This window comes from Lissotriton helveticus, chromosome 2_1 (genome assembly GCF_964261635.1).
Source record: "Lissotriton helveticus chromosome 2_1, aLisHel1.1, whole genome shotgun sequence".
NCBI lineage: Eukaryota > Metazoa > Chordata > Amphibia > Caudata > Salamandridae > Lissotriton > Lissotriton helveticus.
Window position 1 is genome coordinate 1,974,238,909 of NC_136059.1, and position 19,695 is coordinate 1,974,258,603.

Here is a 19,695-nt window from a genome sequence, read left to right on the forward strand (position 1 = left end):
AAGTTAAAGTTCACTTCCAGTCTCGGTTCTTCCGGTTACGGCGAGCGCGGCCGCCGCATCTCTAGTGATATTATACCACCCTGCTGGCCTGCACTCCTTTGAAGCCTTGTGCGTTTCACAATTACACATTAAGAAGCAAGACGTCTTGCAAACCAGCCCAAAACCATGTAAGATTGATTCTGTTCTAGTCACACCCGCCGGAGTAGTGGCGCTCAGGAAAAACACTGGCGCACTTCTCACAAACAAGGTTGACTCCCAGAGGAAGCGCACACAGGGGATTCTAACTCTTTGCTGTAGTGTAAAGTCTCTAAACAAGATAAGCACAGGTTATTACAGAAGTGGAGGAGGAAAGGTTAACATTACTACCAGATAGGGAAAATTAAACTGAAAAATAACGACCATTTTTTTTAAACACTGGTTGGTATGTATTTGTTGTATGCACACTACGAACAGTGTTGACTCCATTATAGATGGGCAGACATTAGAAAAAGGAGAATAGGAGCAAATAATGTGAGGGTGGGAGTATCTTGGCTCTGCATTTTAGCTCAGACTACAAACAGGTGCACTGTCCAGTTTGGGCAAATAAGGGCACCTGCCCTACCAAAGGTTTATAATGCAAGCAGATCTAAGGAGGGCAATATTCTGCTATCATATTAGAAAACAAAAATACATACTACGAACCACAGCATTTGCCTCGCGGCCTAAAATGAGAAGGTCATTTACAGCTAGATTCCAAGAATGTTTATTTTTCTGTGTGGTGCAATCTGAGAATGCAGAAGTAAGGGAAAGGTTCAGGGATTGTTCATACATTGAAAGGGAAGTTTCAGAGAGGTGAATCAGAACCGATCCCTCTTTTTCCATTTAACATAAGCAAAGGAAACGCAGTTTGGACGCTACAGCGGTTATACATGAAAAAAGAACAATTGATGGACAGAGTGCTGAAAAATGTCAACCATTCACCCAGTACAGAGATCTGGGCCTAAATCCTTCGTTTTTTGCTCCCCATGCCATTCCAGTTTAAATGAGGCCATATGCAAATCAGTCTATACCCTGCTCCCCATGGCTGGATGATGAGGGGTGGTACTCCGAAACAGGTCCCAGGATGCTTGTTTCCGGTCCAGGGAGGACCTAGCCTTGCAGTTCGGGCTGGACTGTTCCCATGAGGTGCAGGGTCAAGGCTGATTTGAATATGGCTGGGTCCAAACTGGGGTGGCATGGTGAGCGAAAGAACAATGGATTAAACCCAAATCTCTTGACTGGGTGAGTGGTTGAAATGTTTCAGCACTCCATCCATCATCTTGTTGTCTGTCCACAGCTGTTATACACATGCTCAAATAAAGTTAGGGATTCTCATGCACCTATAATCAACCATAGACTGGACCATCGTCCACCATGGAAAGCACCCTGTGACTATGGACTTCCAAGGCTTCCTTCAAGTGTCTTAGAAACCTATGGAATAAGACCAGGGAGAATAGGGGAATAGATTGGCGGGACAAGCTGAACCCTACAGTTAGGGAAGCAGGAGAACCACTTATGCGGCATGTGAGGTGAAATTCAACAGTTCCCAGCTACTTTAGCAGAATCATCTATTAGGTGCTGTCGACAGGTGAAATACAGCTGAGTCCACACCATCAACAGTATGGCTTAGTACGAGACTTGGCAAACCCACTCACTAGTATTACATTACTATGCCTGCCAAGTTTGCAATACCTGCATAAACAACTATGCCTCAACTCACTGGAAATAAAATAATGAACCCATTTTCTACAAACTTTTGAAGTCACAGTTCAAATGAGTGTGCATTGAGCCTGTGTGAGTGAGGCCAATGCAGAAACTGATCAAGTACTGACCAATCTAGGTATGGTTCCTTGTGCTTATGGGTTGGGAGGGAGGGGAAAAATAGTGGGGTCAGGGTCCCCACCCCTGTGTGTGATTGGGGTTGGATGCAGACTGCTATCCTTTTCCAGGAAATCTATACAATTTACATCTTGCTTTTCTGAAAACTCGATGCACCTGTTTCTTCTAACAGGAAGCACAGTGATGCTGGTCAGATATATAGCCGTGCTCCTATACATCATTAATTCACTCACTCTTTGAGATTATGTCTAATTGGGGGGGCACCTTCTCCGATATATACGGAGAAGGGTGCAATCTTCCTCAACAATTTTAATCATCATATACACCCAGTAGTGGGGTGTTCTTTCGCTCGGGCCACTAAAATGTCTGAAGAGGTATACAACCTTTACAACGCAACTTTTACCACGACCTACCATTACCACGCATTTTTTACAATGCAGGATCCATTACAACGCATACCATCACCACGCATGTATTTACAACGCAGGTACTTTTACAACGCATACCATTACAACGTAAGTATTGGTAAGTATATTATTTTATTAAAAATATTATTTGGGTTTTTTGGTAAAGGGGTATTTTTAGGGTTCAGGGTCAGTTTTGGGTTTTTGGGTAAAGGGGTATTTTTAGGGTTCAGGGTCAGTTTTGGGTTTTTGGGTAAAGGGGTATTTTTAGGGTTCAGGGTCAGTTTTGGGTTTTTGGGTAAAGGGGTATTTTTAGGGTTCAGGGTCAGTTTTGGGTTTTTGGGTAAAAGGGTATTTTTAGGGTTCAGGGTCAGTTTTCAGTTTTTGGGTAAAGGGGTATTTTTAGGGTCAGTTTTCAGTTTTTGGGTAAAGGGGTATTTTTAGGGTTCAGGGTCAGTTTTCAGTTTTTGGGTAAAGGGGTATTTTTAGGGTTCAGGGTCAGTTTTCAGTTTTTGGGTAAAGGGGTATTTTTAGGGTTCAGGGTCAGTTTTGGGTTTTTGGGTAAAGGGGTATTTTTAGGGTTCAGGGTCAGTTTTGGGTTTTTGGGTAAAGGGGTATTTTTAGGGTTCAGGGTCAGTTTTGGGTTTTTGGGTAAAAGGGGTATTTTTTGGGTTCAGGGTCAGTTTGGGGTTTTTGGGTAAAAGGGTACAGGGTAAAAATTAAATATAATTAAATTTAAATTACATTAAATTAAATTGATTACATTAAATTAAATTAATTAAATTAAATTAAATTAAATTAATTAAATTAAATTACATTATATTAATTTTAATTAAAATAAATATTTAAAAATATTATATACTTACCAATACTTACGTTGTAATTGTATGCGTTGTAAAGGTATATGCGTAGTAAATACATGCGTGGTAATGGTATGCGTTGTAATGGATCCTGCGTTGTAAAAAATGCGTGGTAATGGTAGGCGTGGTAAAAGTATGCGTTGTAACGTCATACATCCGTCTGAAGAGTATATTCTGAATCAGGATGAGAGACATACCCTTGCTGGAACTGGACATAAACATGACCTACTCGATCTATTACTTGCACCTTACACTTGAAGTTAAATTTGAGGGTTTTCCCCTCGGCCTCACTTCTATATAATACGATTACTGACTTCATAGAGCTGACTCGCTGTGGTGTCTGATGTACATTCCTCAGCTGTCTGTCAGGCATTAGGGCATGTACATATTACAACATGTGGCAGGGTGTAGGAGGAATAAAACGACTGGCTTCCCATGTGCACTGTGAAATATGGACGGTATTAAGAGAGCTCTCAGATACTATGGGAGGTTGGATCTACCATGTCAATACCTATAGGCTGTTCTTGAATAGATCTGATCTGATATGGCATCTTATAGAACGCAAACATCTATTTCCTAGGAAGTAACCTGGTGCTATTAAATGACTCACCCTTACATGCACAACACTGGAAAATAGAAATTAGACTCTTCTTTATATACACAGAGGTTAATAACAGAGTTCAGCTGTTTCTTAACACACCCAATTTTGGCAGATGACTGCACTGGAGCAACAGAAGGTTTCATGATTTTCGTTGGCCATACAGTTGCAGCACAGCTGGAAAACATTTAGCAATTTAGGTTCAAACTTTTTCCAAGATAACCACATTGGTAAGTTTGACATGCTTATACTACAGGGATGGGGAATCCTGGGGTGAAAATTTACATCACCATTCTATGTTTTTCAATGAAAACGTGGAATAACCAAGGGAATGTGTTTCCCCCTCAATTCCCGTCAATTTTCCTCTATTTCAGGCTGATTTCAACACCTACATTTCACCAGTTTTTTTTCTGGCGAAATATGCACCAAGAAATCACCCGTGTGTGGCATTTATGCACATTAAATAATCTGATTCAGCCAGTACCTCCTTTTACCAACTGGATCAGGATTTACAAGACACTCCAATAGTCAGCACATCACAAGCCCGACGTGTTTTGAAAACTCCAAAACCTGTTAATAAAAGTAAAATTTTGCATTAAGCACTGCCTGGGTTCTTTTTTGTAATCAGAGTGGGGAAATGTGGATGCAAGATGTGATAACATTACTTCTCAAGCAAGATCAGGCACAAATAATTGTGACATTAGAAGGGAAAATATGCTTTTCTGCTTCTCTTCATCATCTTTAGTTGTAAGAGTAGGAAAAGTTTCCAAAAGGAGTCTTTATTTTTCTTTAAATAAAGGGCTCAATACTGTCGTAGGCATTTTGTAAAAAGAAATACATGCAGGAGCCCAAAGTTGTTCTTAAAAGCCTGCTGCTGGCAGGCTTTTGACATTTCTTTGCTTTCTTCATTTATCATTCTTTTTCCATCATTCAATTCTTGCTTCTATTAGACTCTCTCTCTTGTTCTCGTTTAAAGTCCGATGTTGAAAGACTTGGTTGGAACCATCTGGGAGGGGTTTAAGGCTTAGCTACGTGGTGTATGCATTCCCAAACATTGGGTCTGTAAAGCTCGGTAGTCACGCCTTGACAAACTTGAAGACGAGAAAAAGTGCCTTGAGGCACAGGGACGCAAATTGCAATCCACCAAGACAATGGCAAAATGATGTGCCAAACTCGATGAATTTATGGAGGTGGCCCACCAAGAAGCCAAACAACTGCATAGGCTGGCGAATGCCAAATTATATGGAGAGGCGGAACACGCGAGCAGGACCTTGGCTAAACTCCTGCGCTGGGAACATCCACTCCAAGAGATGCTTCAATTTAAGAAGGATACTGGTGAGATCATTAAAGAAGTGGAAGAAATATCGGAGGCCTTTGTCTAATATTACTCCAATTTATACACATCCAGCGCTAATCCAGACCCAATAGATTACTCTATGTATTTTGATCGCATTGCCCTTGCGTGGTTGGAGGGCCCTAGATGACCGTTCCTCTTGCACCAATTATGCTAGAAGATGTTGTTGTGGTGATGTCAGGACTCCCCACATGCAAAGTGCTGGGAAATAATGGTTTCCCCACAGAACTTTACAAAGCTTACGCTGCGTTAGCCCCCAGATTATTACAGGTGCATAACTAGGAGCTGTCAAGACGCTCCCTCCCTCCTTCAGAGAGGATATGATCATAACCTTCTTTTAACCAGGCACACCTCCTTCATAGTGTGAATCGTACCACCCACTGTGCCTACTAAATGTTGGTGTAAGAATATCCACTAACTTGCTCACTAACCTGCTATTGCTACTCCTCCCGGACCATTTAGTCCGGGGAGGTCAACTTTATTAATCATTGAGCTCTATTTGCAGTGATGCACCAACTAAACCCAGACCTAAATGTGGCAGCAGTCTCTTTGGACTTCACCAAGGCCTCTGATTCCCTAGAATGGGTATACCCAGTTGCTGTTCTATCCAAGATGGGGTTCCCCCTCGGCTTCATAAATAGGGTTAAACTATTATATCATGAACGAACAGCCAGATCAGACTAAACTGACTCCTATCGTTACCCTTACCAATTGGCAGAGGCACCCACAAGGGGTGGCCACTCTGTCCTATCTTAATGCTTTGCCATCAGATTCACTGGCATGAGCAATCAGACATGCACATGGCTGGAGGCCAGTACTTTACCGAACACAATCTGATAGTCTTCCTCTACGCGGACGGCATTACTCTATATCTCTGCAGGCCAACTCAAATCCTGAGCCCGGGTATCAGGGAATTCACCTTCTTCGAACCATCCCAAGGATCAAGATCAATTGGAACAAATTCACTGTACTTCCTCCTACTCACAGCACTTCTGTGTGTGCCTTGGATGTCCCCCTTCCGTGGTTCACAATGTCTATTAAATACCTTGGTGTCTGGATAAGCCAGTATGTTTGCTTCCAAAAATTATGGAGTGGCTTTCACAAAACTTGAAGGCCAAGTCACCAAATTAAAATGTCTTCCCCTATCCTGGATGGGCAGACTAGCCTTAAAGGAAATGGTCATATTACATAGATTATTTTACAGTGTAGCCATTATATTGAATCAAACTGTCCTTCAGAATCCTCAAATCACTCATGATTTCCCTAGCTTGGGCAGGAAAGCAACCTCAGGAAAACTGGCAAGTGCTAACCTTACCGTATGAGAAGGGGGGATTGATTGCCCCATATTTCAAATTATATTACAACTTCACCCAAGCACACTTTGCTCATTACTGGCTACACCCACCCCAATGTATCGCACATGTGAGGGTAGAAAATTATACCCTGCATCCACACACGATGATGTAGCTTTCGGGCCAAATGCCAAGAGTTAGCCTTCCTGAAATCAACAGGGTGGTTAGTGCACAACGGGCTTGAGACATTCTCCGCCGGCGCCTGGCACATTCTATATTGTGCTTCCCGGGCAACCCCTGACTCACCATCCACTCATACAACTTACTGAAGAAACGCTGGCTCTCTGCAGACTACAGACCTGGGGAATACACAATGCTGGGGCATCTTCCCAGGGGGTCAATTCTTTGACTGCTAGGGGATGGAAGGCGAGGAAGACTGGCCGGCAATGGACACCCTCGTACATCTTCGACTACGTGCGCAATACAGGGAACATAACCCCCTCCCTCTCATGGGAACTCCCATCTTGCAAAGCAGTAGGACTACTCATTATCAATACATCCAGCAGACAACTGGTTACCTCACTGTACTATCCAATCATATCCAATCAAATACAAGCGGAAGTCCAACGACGCAACCCAAGGCTAGAATGAGATGGTAAGCCAATTTAGGGATGGAGCTCATGGATAAAGAATGGGCATATTGCTGTGAACAAACTGCTAGGCTATCTCCCAAATGGTAGATAGCGCTTCATTCACTTCAAAAACTTCCACCAATTGTACGACTCTCCACTGGGTATGGCCAAGTGTGGGGGTGCTGTTGACTCCTCCTGCTGCAGATGCAGAGACCCTTCTGCGGACTTTATTCATGTAGCGTGGCACGTTTCATACATTGGGGGTACTGGTCCAGAGTGTCTGCCCTTCTTTTGGACATGATTGGCACATAGGTACCACTGTCCCCAAAACTGTCCCTCTCAGGATGTATCATCAATATACAGAGGGAACAGCAACACTTCACGTCTCTTGTGCTGCTCTTGGCGAAGCATCATGTGGCCTGCATCTGGGGAAGAGATAAAGCTCCCATGGTCCTAAAATGGCTGGATGATATGGTGTTCTCCAATGACCTACAGCAACTATATTATTCTAAGGTTCCGGGAGCCAGCAGGCCAAATAAAAATTTTAAAACCTGCAGCAGACCTACTTATTGAACACAACAGCACAGGTTGACTGAATTAAGATGGGCTTAGCAACGAGATGCAAAACTGACTCTGCGATTGACTCCCTGTTCTGCAATTTACTTGTGTGTATGCACCCAACTCAGTATTAATGTACTAATACCATTAAGGTGGAAATGGTATTCTAGCCGCTTAATGAATATGTGCCTGCCAGATTCGATGGCTCTGGCCAACAATCCATTCTAGACTGTAGAATGATGTTTTGACCTCTAGATTGTTTTCTTTTTCTTTGTATTGACTGTTTTTTTTGTTTGGATTTTTCACTGTACAACTTCCATAAACAAATAAATAAGTAAAAAAATCTGATGATGAAAAATCCCAATCCATCAGCCAGGTATAGCATGGTTCCAGGGAAAAAATGTGCACGAGACCCACGTCTGGGCATACCCGTCCCAAGAAGGGCGGCACACAAAAGTATACAAAAAGTGATGAATGGAATGCTTGAATTAATCACAGCCACTGATAACTACTCGGGCCGCATCCAATTCAATTGTTTTTTTGCACACCATGCCACCTCGGTTTGGAACCAACTATATGTACCTCAGTCTTGACCCTACTGCAATGGGAAAAGTCCTAATACGGTGAAACCGGTCCTGAGTTGCTTATGTTCCAGTTCAGGGAGGACCGGGCCTGGCAGTTCGGGCTGGACTGTTCGCCAGCCCGAACTGGCACACAGCAAGCACAAAACATTAAACCTGAACAATAAATCTAAGTGGGTGCCAGAACAGATCGCAGAGGGAGTGGGCATGGAGTGGGCATCAGGTGGGCAGCATGGATCACGCAGTTGTGTTCTTTTTCTACGATTTGATTTTGACATGGGTGCCAAGAGACACCTGACCAGAAGTTTAGCAGTTTTGTGCTTTCGTAGCCTTTGGGAAAAATATGTTTCTCATGGTAACTAGGTTGTTTTAAATTTGAACAGCTTCTGCTAAAAAGCTGTGCAAGAAGGGGCTAAAAGTAGGGCGTGGCCTGGAGCAGATGGAGTGAGCAACAACTTTGAGAGGTTCCAGGTGGGGCCCTACCATCTGGCAATAACCTGGTCATCCTCGGCTCTCTGTATCCTCGCCCCCACAGGAATGTGGAGGTCATACGAAGTGTTGCAGATGCCTTCTGGGTGATTGCCCGTGGTCGAGGCGCAGAGCGAGATCTGGCTTGGAGATAAGGAGATGTCGTGTGGCCTTCCCGGTCCTTGGATCGTGCTGACAAGGAGACTCTGGTGCAACTTGGCAATCACTGCAGGCTCCCCGGCGAGCATGCGTGGCAACAATGCCTTCTGCTGGGCCCACCTGCCCTCCCATATCACGTGCCCCTCAGCGACTTGCGGCACACCCAAGGAAAGATAGTGCTGCCGACACGAGAGAGCCCTGTCACAGATGCTGAGGCAGCCCGTCGATCTGTGCTGCGGAGGCTTGCCCTCATTCTGCTTGTTGGAATGCCTGATGAACACTCAACGATACCGGACGCTGCTGCCAGACTGGGTGGCCACCCTTTCCACCTTCTGGACACACCGTCTGCGGCGCCCACAGGCAGGAGCAACAAGACGGTCCTTGGCCCCTGCCTGGACCGTTCTGGGAAAGACCAACTGAGGAGTGACACAAGGATTTGGCTCAGTCCCACCATATTGAATCCACCCACCTGGATCGGCTTTAGGGCCTCCAACGGAGGGGGTATGATGCATTACTGTATCTGAAGTTGAGGGCACACGGGCCCTGTGGGGCGAGTGACACCCGTGCACATGAGCTCACGGTTTTGCCCTTATGATACCCAGTGATTCATGGTTAGCCTAGGGGAAACCCTTCCCATTGGACTTGGGAAGCGCTGCGTGCACATCTCCCTTACAAACATCCATCGAATACAGCAGGAGGACCCCCCTTATCAATAAGGGACTGACAGCGTGGAGCCTACAGGATAGATCAGCTCCTAAGGGCACATATGGTCGTCTGGGCTTTGTCATCCGGGAACCCAACTCCATCATGGAGCGTCACTCCAGATAGAGGGAGACATCAACAGAAACCCAAAGGGGGCCCGAAATGGACAATAACCAAATTGATGGGGTGAACGGGGCTCTGAGTGGGCAACCCTGCCACTCAACCTGGCAAACTTGAGTCCATCCTTCAGGCTACATGAGAGAGACACTTGAACTCAAGATGGACACATTCCTTGAGGACATAAGCCTCCTCAGGGATGATCAACGGATCGTGTCACAAAAACCGAACAGGTGCTGCAGGATATAGGCCACCCGACCAGTGACCTGAAGATACAGATGGCTAGTGTGTCTCCCTTCTTCACCCTGGAGTGGGCCCATGAGGTCCCGGTGTGCCAACATCCTCCCGGGGTGCCCCCCCTCCCAGTGGTAGCAAGGCTCTTGCACTTTAGAGACCAGAATCACATCCTTCGGAGAGCCGGCAACTTACTGGCTGTGCAAAAACAGACATATAAACAAATGTTTTACTGGGAGAAAATATTGGAACAGAATTTCTTTTCAACAAGGTATAGATAGTCTATTGACCTGCAATCTAGGTCCGTTTCTGGGTTCCAAGAAAAAGATTTCTTACAGCCACATTGCAGATATTCTCATTTTGTATTTCAACTCATACATACACAAGACTGATCATCTTGTAGTGGTAAAACACATTCGAAAAGGTGCTCCAAATGATGGAGTAAAGAACAGTGATCAGTGAGCCATGACAACAAAAGTGACATAGAAAAATCGATATTTAAAAAATATACATGAATCGCCTGAACACCTTGGATAGTCTAGTCGAGCAATTAAAGTCACTGGAGTTTAAATATCCAACAATTAATGTAAGCGGTGGGTGTGAATCAAGGCAATGTTTTGTGGACAAGATGCACTGCTAGACTGACCAGTCAAGCGCACACAACAAATTTAAACGATATCAGTAATCGACTTAAAGTCTTCAAAGGATAAGATCGCACACGAATGTTCTTTCCATTTCTGTTTTAATAAGTATGTGAATGTTTCTCCTGTCAAAGGAGATCCATACAGAAAGAAACCAGCCGACACGTGTTTCGTCAGTAAGGGTGTTAACCCAATGACTCTTCAGGGCTGAAAAGGTGTGGAATATCGTATTATCGGGGGAGCGGTGATAATTCCGACCCGCTCCTGCTCGGGTTATTTTTAAAAATGTGAGTGTGCAAAGGTCCGCACACGGAATCAATTGTAAAACCGAAAGTGGGAGTATTTCGACAATGGCGGGTCTTGCCAAAAGTCTCTGCATAGGCGGCGTTGCGCCGTAAGTGTAACGAGGAAGATGTTCGCCGGATACGGGAAACACCGTGCGGACCTTTGCACACTCAAATTTTGAAAATAACCCGAACAGGTATAACCGTGGTATATCATTATATTGCTTGAAGATCAACCACAAGGTCACTACATGAAGTATTATGCATCCCCTTTATCTTCTGATTGTGTATGTCGTTAAATGTCATTATGTAAGAGCATGATTGCCTTGTGTATGCACTTCATAGCTTGCATGACGTAGTAAAACCTTCCTTCTGTAAAAGCACTAATCAAAAACTTTCCTGAAACATTAATACTTTTCAAGAGACAAAATTATAGCAAACTAGCACTGATAGTCAAACTGTATTTTAATTGCAATAAGATTCCATCAAATTTGACTCTCAGAAGTGACTGCTTCCTTGTTTTTGCCAGTTTCTTATTGCTGTCCGAAACATCTCTATCAGAACATTTCCTCTAATCAAGATTGTGTGGATATCTCTGTCCGATAGCTTTTTCCTGAAAGTGACAGTGCTCTGGTATACACCAACTTGTAGTAATTTAAAAAACAAAATTTAAAGGGACAAATGGTTGCAGTAAAATAGAACCATAACATGTCTGTCAGCCTTACATTAGGCAACCACGCAGTAATTAGGAAAATAGGACATCCCCCTCCCCCATTTCTCTTATTGATCTCAAAGTTAGGCTAGAGCTTGCTACTAACAGAGGAGATAACATTATGAGTAAGGGTCTAGTTGAACTCTATTAGCAAAGGAACTCAGTCAGTTGTATTAATGAGTGTTCCTAGAGCAGATTTAGACATTGGACATGACTCCACCTTGACTCAATATTTTTGGTGTTTAATCTTGTTTGTCATATGGCCTGTGGACAAATAGCCTCCACATTTCTAATCGCTCAGCTTCTACATATTCTAAATCATCTAAGGAAATTCATGTTCCGCTTCAACTTGTGTCACTAGGTGCAGCTTTGGATCGGGTAGGGTTTTCAGCTTGACTGAGTGCCAGAGGGACGCTTCCACCTTCAAACCCACAAGCTTCTTCTCGATACGAGTAGTTTTCGTCTATTCTCTTGCGTCCATCAATGTAATCAGGAGTATCAACAGCATCTTCTGTCTCATGTGTACCATGTCTCTTGTAAAATGGTCATAGTAACTCTTTCCTTTCCATGGGATTTTTAGTTCTGTGATTACTGTCTACTCCACTGTTTTTACCCTGTTGACCTCTATTTGGTATTATTAAAAAAAAAAGCCTGAAGTACCTCAGATTTAAGGGAAGACAGAATTGTGGCCAACAAGAATTCCAATTCGTGTAATGCTGACACACAATAGTGTCACTCATGTAACATCTTCAAAGTATTCCACTTGAGCTTCCAGGTGCACAATGAAAGTAATTGTACACTGCCTGAACCCTTTTGCGGCTCCCTCTCATCATTCAATCTCAAAAGACTGGTTTCAAGCTAGGTGATTTTTTACACAGCACCCTAGATAGCTTAATTCTGTAGAGGTTTTGGTTCACTACCATCATTGTTTTCTCCATTAAGGTCACCATCTTCTGCTTCTAATTTGCCAAAAGAGTGGTAAATAGGATTTGGTCCTAATAGAGTCTGCACCAATTCTTTCTTGACTCCATGATATGTGTGTGTTGTGCATCATTCGGCTTCACACCATGCACACTCTAGGCTTTTACACTGGTAGGTTATGAGTAAATGGGTACAAGTCCTTTCCTTGACATTTTTTCTAGCAACAAATGTCCGTACAAACCTTGTCTCCACCACAGACATGCTCTGTTCTTTCTCACTCCAGCAGCAAACAGACGTGACTATACTCCAAACCAGCCTCCTCACCAGCAGACCACCCCGGGCAAACAAGGACTTACATAACAACACACAGCAGGTTCAAACTCTAGTAGGCCCGAGTGTCTCTCGAACATCTCAGCCAGGCATTTTAACTAACCAATTACAGTAACCTCTCAGTTTATTTAAGAATTATGAGCTTTCACAAATAGAACTCTTTCATAAAGAGGGAAGAAGGTGAGATTTGGCCACAGATAAGTCACCAAAATGATTGTACGCAAGTGCTGAATACTCCATAACTTGAAACAAAAGTAACAGTTCCCAATGAAGGAAAAACATGTATCTTGGTAAGGAAAAAAACCTCTTTCTATCTAAACTAATTTATAGCAGGCAGGATGAAGTGGGAGATTAGCAACGCTCCTGAACAGTTCCAACATGACTGTTACTGTATCAGGTTTGCTCCGAGAGCATGGTGGTGTGTAAATATATTGTCTTGTCTTAACCCCAGACAATCACTGAATCAGGAGTACATGGGAACAGTTGTGCTGGTGCAATTTTCTGAGTGGGGGTGCTGCCATCGATGTTATGTGTAGCTAATGAGCCATGCCTATTCAGGAGAGTGGTATGGCTGCGATATATTTAGCCAATGGTGCATTGTGCAGCAAGTATATAACTAAAGCATGGTGTGGTAGCACACTGTAGTTTACAAACACCATATATTCCATTGAAACGGCCACTAAATGTGCGAAGTGGAGGAGTTATCCTGTTAACACTATACAGCGCACAAATGCTAACGAGTGGGAATCAATTAATATGTATTATTTGGGTATCACCAAGTAAAAGTAGATTTGTTTTAAGACTATTAAAAAAAAATTCCAATACACTTCAGAATTACAAAAGAAAGTGCTTCATTTGGGCTTTCCTAAATGCTCATATATTTTGAAATATTTGTACAGTTCAAGTGTTGTTATGGGTTAGAAAAAAAATAACAGTCAAGAGCCATTAAATTCACACTTAGAAAGATAGTCACAAAGGTCAAATTACAAAAACCTCTCACTTTGCAGTCAGAAAAAGCGAAGAAACTACAATCTCCATGTTTAAAAAATAAGCAACAATTTTGACCTCTATGACCAGATAGAATGTAAAGGCATCTTTATCGCTCAATGACCTTCTGAACTCCAGCATGGTTATTGTGAGGGTGCTGCCACCTCCGCACCCCTACTTCCAGTCCCTATGCATGGGAGTATAGTGGGAGGAGTTTACTGATCGAATCTTGAACCCGAGGGTAGTGGCATACTCGTGGCCTGGATTGGGAGGGAGACAATTATCAAGGGCAATGAAACATTCGGAGGAGTTTCTCAACAATTGTTTCAAAACACCCAACCCTACCATGACTTTTAATCTGCCAAGTGAAAATCATTGTTTTAGTGGGGAGATGGGAAAAACAGCAAACAAGCACTGGCAAAGCCAATAAGTCTCGCCTATGCAAGTTTTATTGACTTTGTCAATATTTTTTAAGCCGTGTTGGACAGCAACGTGGCTGCTGTGTAACATGGCTGAAAGTAAAAAATAAAAGTGGGCAATGCTGGCTGTGTCAGAGCACTATTTTCCTTCACTTTCAGCCACGATGCACAGCAGACATGCTGTGCAACATGGCAAAACGAGACATGAACAGACCCAATAAATCTCACATAGGCGAGATCTATTGGCTTTGCCAGTGCTTGTTGCAATGGTTTTAATGAAGTAGAGCATCACCGGGTTGTGCCTGCACAACAAACTCTGATCTGTGGACGATTATGGGCGCCGCCGAGTATCGCCTCCCTGCTTACAGCCTCCGTCATCGACAACATCTGTCTTTGGTTCAACCGCTTCTCCTCGGTTGGCAAGTTGATGCTGTTTTTAGGCATGTTGCATCTCCCCTGCCACACAGTGGGCAGGTAAGGAGTCCAGGCGGGAAAAGTATTTGAGGGCCAGGTTGGTACTGGACCAGTAAAATAATTGAGGGACCCTCTATGCTTCCCTCTTTGATCAGAGAGGGACCAAGTGTCATGCTGGACGTCTAGTTTGTTGAGGGTGTTTAAACCAGGTAAAGCAGTGACTTGCACGTCCTGCTCTGCCCCGTCCACTAGATTTCTTGTTCAATATATTTGAATGCATTTTTCAAACTGAAAACATTTTTGTAGCGACATTGCCGGGAAGGTGATTCCACTTATTTATACTAATATGACATGTTGAAACTGAAAGAATTATAAGGATGTAGAAGAATAATTGTTGGTGAGAAGCAGGGGCGGCTCATCCATTAACGCGGAGGAGCTTCGCCCCACTACTTGCTACCATTTTTTGTTTTTGCTTCTCACACTGCGATAAAGCAGAAGGGTTTGGTTGGGGGCAGGCGGGTGGGTCTGCTCGAGAGCAGGGGCGGAGTTGGTTGCCCAATGCTGCGGGCACTGACTGTTTGGTGGGCCCTCTGGGGCTGACCAAACCAGTCATGCGCACTCTTCCTTTTCTCCATGTACGCAAATGGCCTCCCCATAGACACCTGGCTGGTCTGCGTCCCCCCAATCACAACGCTGCCATTGCAGCGGTGTGATTGGCTTAAGGGAGGGGAGGGAGGCTGCCTGCTTCCTGTTCCAGGAAAACACGGTGTTAGAACCGGGAGTCTCTGATTGGCAAAGGTAAGTACCTTGGCCCAAGTAGGGACCCCTAGCTCCGGTCAGGGCGACGGAATAACCCTCTGAGATAACCCCTGCTCACCCTCTAGGTAGCATGGCGCGAGCAGTCTAGGCTAAACTCGGAGACAATGTGGATAACATTTGCACTTAACACAACAGCAATTCCCAATCCACCACAAACTGAGACCACACAGGTAAGTATATATAAAATATAACTTTATCTAGTTTCAGCATGTAAATGAAGCAGTTGCGTGATAATCACTTCTTTAGAACACATAGCATTTCTAGCTTAAAGGTTGCACGTAATTCTCTAGGATGGTACTTGTAAATAGGCAGTTCTAGTCATTCAAAACAATAGTCTCAGGTTCCAAATCATAAAATAGTCTCTAGTCCCTTAAATCAGCACTTAAGAAAATATGGCCACTGATTTATACTGTGATGCTCTCAACATGAGCAAAGAAAACAAGGCCCACGTGTACTTATATCTGTGGGCTTCATGCGCTGTTTAAACTCCCTCGCGAGGCCCAGGGACTCTTTCTCGTCCCCGGGGCAGCCTCGCGTCTTCCTGGGACTCAGGCGCACCACTGCGCATCAGCCGTGCAGACTGCACGCGTCCCCGCCCCGGCCGGTCCCCTTTCCTCTCCCGCCCGCTCTCGACAATCCAACGAGCGGCGGGGGAGGCGGTGAAGCTCACCTGATGGAGGGACGGCTGGCCAGGGGTGCGGGACGCTTCCAGGTCCCTCGGCGGGGTCAGAGCTCTTCCCCGGTCCCGGCGGTGATTTTGGGCAATTCTTCGGCACCTCCCGCAGCTTCAGCGGAGGCAGCCAATCCGGTCGCGGCCCTCAGTCGAGCCCCTCTGAGCGCGAGGCCGCCAACCAATGGCAGCGCGGCCTCGCCGATGACGCTCCGCAAGCTCGGCCAATCACGGCACAAGGGCGCTGATGATGCTACGCCGCACGGGCCAATCCCGTCGCGGCGTTGGTGAGGGGGCTCGGCTCCTTCGACCAATGGGAGCGCGGCGGCTTCGATCTTCGGCCCCGCAGCTCCTGGTCACGAACAGCAACTTCCAAGGGTGATCCTGGCCCCGGGCTGCGACGGTGATTTGGCGGCAAAGGGTTTTAAAGGGCGCTGGTCAGAACTAGACCCCCCTCTCGACCTTGCCACCACCTGGGAGCAGATTTCACGAGGGGAGGCTCCACAAGCCTCCAACCCTCACGATTAATGTGCCGATGAGCACACCGATCTCCTCCTTACGCTCCGCAGTCCAGCACCACGCGTCTCGGGTCCCAACAGCACGATTTTGCAGCTATTTCCTGGGATAGCTTTAGGAACCTTTAGCCCTGGGTTCCCAGCAGGAGGCCAGCTCTTCTTAGGCCCTTGGAGATTCAGTTGCAGACACAGCACACAGCAGAGTCTTGGCAGTTTCAAGTAGGCAGGGTCACAGCACACAGCAAAGCCCCTTTTCTTCTCCTCAGCTTCCAGGTAGACAGTAGAACAGGTCAGCCCTTAGAGCACACAGCAAGGCAGTCTTCCTTTAGTTCCCTAGCTGTCCTCCTTCCAGCAAAGGTTCCTTCTTGGTTGCAGAATTTCAGAATCTACCCTTCTGTAGTCAGGGGTCCTTCCCTTATACCCCTCAATGTCTTTGAAGTTCTTTGTGCATGGAGGCCCTGGGTCCAGTCTAAACCAGTTCTGGGGGTTGCGGAGCACTGAGGTGTCTCTGGTTTTCTTCTTCCTGTCAGCTTCAGGGCCAGGGGGGTCAGTTGACCACCAGGAGCGAGCTAACGTGGGGGAGGTAGGCAGGCACAGCTCCGCACTTATCAGGCATTCCTTCCTCCCTCCTCCCAGGCAGGCAGATGTGCCCTTTCATCCCCGGGATGGCTCCGACCCTCTCCTCTGGGGCTCTGCAGCCCCTCCCTGTCACATCCAGACCAGGCAGGCATTCCACAAACCCAGGCACACAGAAAAAGGTTTAGACTTTCTAAAAGTGCTATTCTCCAACACAGGATTTAAAAACACCCTTCACTAAAAGATGTGTCATTAAATTCTAAGTCCAGGGATATCTTTCACTTATGTCCCATCTTGTTCCTATGGGGAGATAGGCTGGTATCACATGGGCCCAGCCCCCCTCCATGTTACTCTATGGAGCAAGATAGCCTTACAGCAGTGAGCACATAAAAATGGCTGCAGCCCACTACCAGAGCATAGTACCTGCACTAGCACATGCTCTACCTTATCCATATACTGCACCCTGCCCAGGGGGATACCTTGAGCCTTCTATAGGGGTGTCTGATGTGCACAGACAGGGAAGGGTTAGGCCTAGCCAGTGGGGACACTGGCCAGGCTGACATGGCAGTCACTAACTGCACACAGGCTCTGCGCTGGCAGGCCTGAGTCACCATTTTAAAGCTACTCATGTGGGTGGCGCAATCTGCGCTGCAGGCCCACTAGTAGCATTTGTCATCACCAGCCCTGGCACACACAGTGCCCTTTACTAGGGACTTCGTGGTGATACAAATATGCCAATCAGGTATACTCAATCAATATCACAATTTACAGAAGGAGCACTTACACTCTGACACTGATCAGCAGTGGCAGAGTGTCCAAAGCATCTAAATCAGCAAAAACGAAATCCAGCACAGCATCAAAACACATGAGTCAGAGGCAAAAAGATGGGGGGAGAACCACGCCAAAAGGTGTCAGGTCTAACACGTGTCCCCTCCAGCTGAAAGTGGGGAGAACTACCCAACCTCTTGGGAGTCCTCATCACTAAGGCGGAAGAATCTGGACAGACCGTCAGCGTTGGCGTGTTCTGTACCAGGGCGGTGCTCCACCGTAAAGTCCATCCCCTGTAGGGAAATGGACCACCTCAACAATTTTGGATTCTCACCCCTCATCTGCATTAACCATCTGAGGGGCCTGTGGTCGGTCTGAACACGGAAGTGAGTCCCAAACAGGTAGGGCCTCAGCTTCTTCAGAGCCCAGACCACAGCGAAAGCTTCTCTTTCGATGGCACTCCATTTCTGTTCCCTGGGGATTAGCCTTCGGCTAATGAAAGCCACAGGTTGGTCTCCTCCCTCATCATTGATCTGTGAGAGTACTGCTCCCACGCCTTGCTCTGAAGCGTCAGTTTGCACAATGAACTCACTGGAAAAGTCAGGTGCCTTAAGCACCAGTGCTGTGCACATGGCAGTTTTGAGGGTGTCAAAAGCAGTTTGACAGGCCTCAGTCCAATTCACTTTTCTAGGCTGATTCCTAGATGTCAGCTCTGTCAAAGGGGCCACAATGGTGCCATAACCTTTGACAAACCGTCTGTAATACCCGGTGAGACCCAGAAAGGCTCTCACCTCAGTCTGGGTCTTGGGGGGTTCCCAAGCCAGAATGGTATCAATTTTTGCCTGTAGGGGCGCCACCTTGCCGCTCCCCACCTGGTGTCCCAAGTACACCACAGATCCCTGCCCTATCTGGCATTTACTGGCCTTGATAGTGAGGCCTGCCTTCTGCAGAGCCTTCAACACTTCAGTGAGGTGATGCAGGTGTTCCTCCCAAGTGGAGCTGAACACCGCAATGTCATCCAGGTAGGCTGCGCTGAATTGCTCCAGCCCTGCCAGTACCTGGTTGACCAATCTCTGAAATGTGGCGGGGGCATTTTTCAACCCAAAGGGCATGACACGAAACTGGAAGTGTCCTTCCGGCGTTGAAAATGCTGACCTCTCCTTTGCCCCATCAGTCAAGGCAATCTGCCAGTACCCTGAAGTCAAATCAAAAGTACTCAGGTACTGGGCAGCTCCCAACCGATCCACCAGCTCATCCGCTCTGGGGATGGGGTGCGCGTCAGTCTTCGTGACCGCATTGAGCCCACGGTAGTCCACGCAGAACCGAAGTTCTGGGGTGCCACCGGGGGTAGCAGCTTTCCTAGGCACTAAGACCACTGGGCTAGCCCAGGGGCTGCTGGAGGGCTCAATAACCCCAAGCGCCAACATCTTGGAAACCTCTTCTTTGATGCTAGCTCTGACCTTGTCAGCCACCCTGTAAAACTTCTGTTTCACAGGCATGCTGTCTCCAGTGTCCACGTCGTGGACGCACCATTTGGTGACACCTGGGGTCAGGGAGAACAGTGGGGCGAACTGACCCAACACTTGGCGACAGTCCTCCCGCTGTTCTGGGGTCAGGGTGGGGGAGAGGACCACACCATCCACTGACCCATCTTGCTCCTTGACTGCCAGGAGGTCAGGGAGAGGATCACTATCCTCCTCCCCTCCAACATCTGTAGCAATGAGCATAGTTACTTCAGTCCTCTTAAAGTGGGGTTTGAGGCGGTTCACATGTAGCACTCTCAGGGGCTGCCTGGGAGTCTTCAGGTTAACCAAATAGGTAAC

General features: G+C 46.1%; 1 protein-coding gene across 2 annotated transcripts in view; it reads right to left on the reverse strand.

Annotated features, from left to right (window-relative positions):
• The window catches only part of SH3D19 (SH3 domain containing 19), a 656,725-nt gene that overhangs the window by 354,922 nt on the left and 282,108 nt on the right, over window positions 1-19,695 (reverse strand). The window lies entirely within an intron of this gene.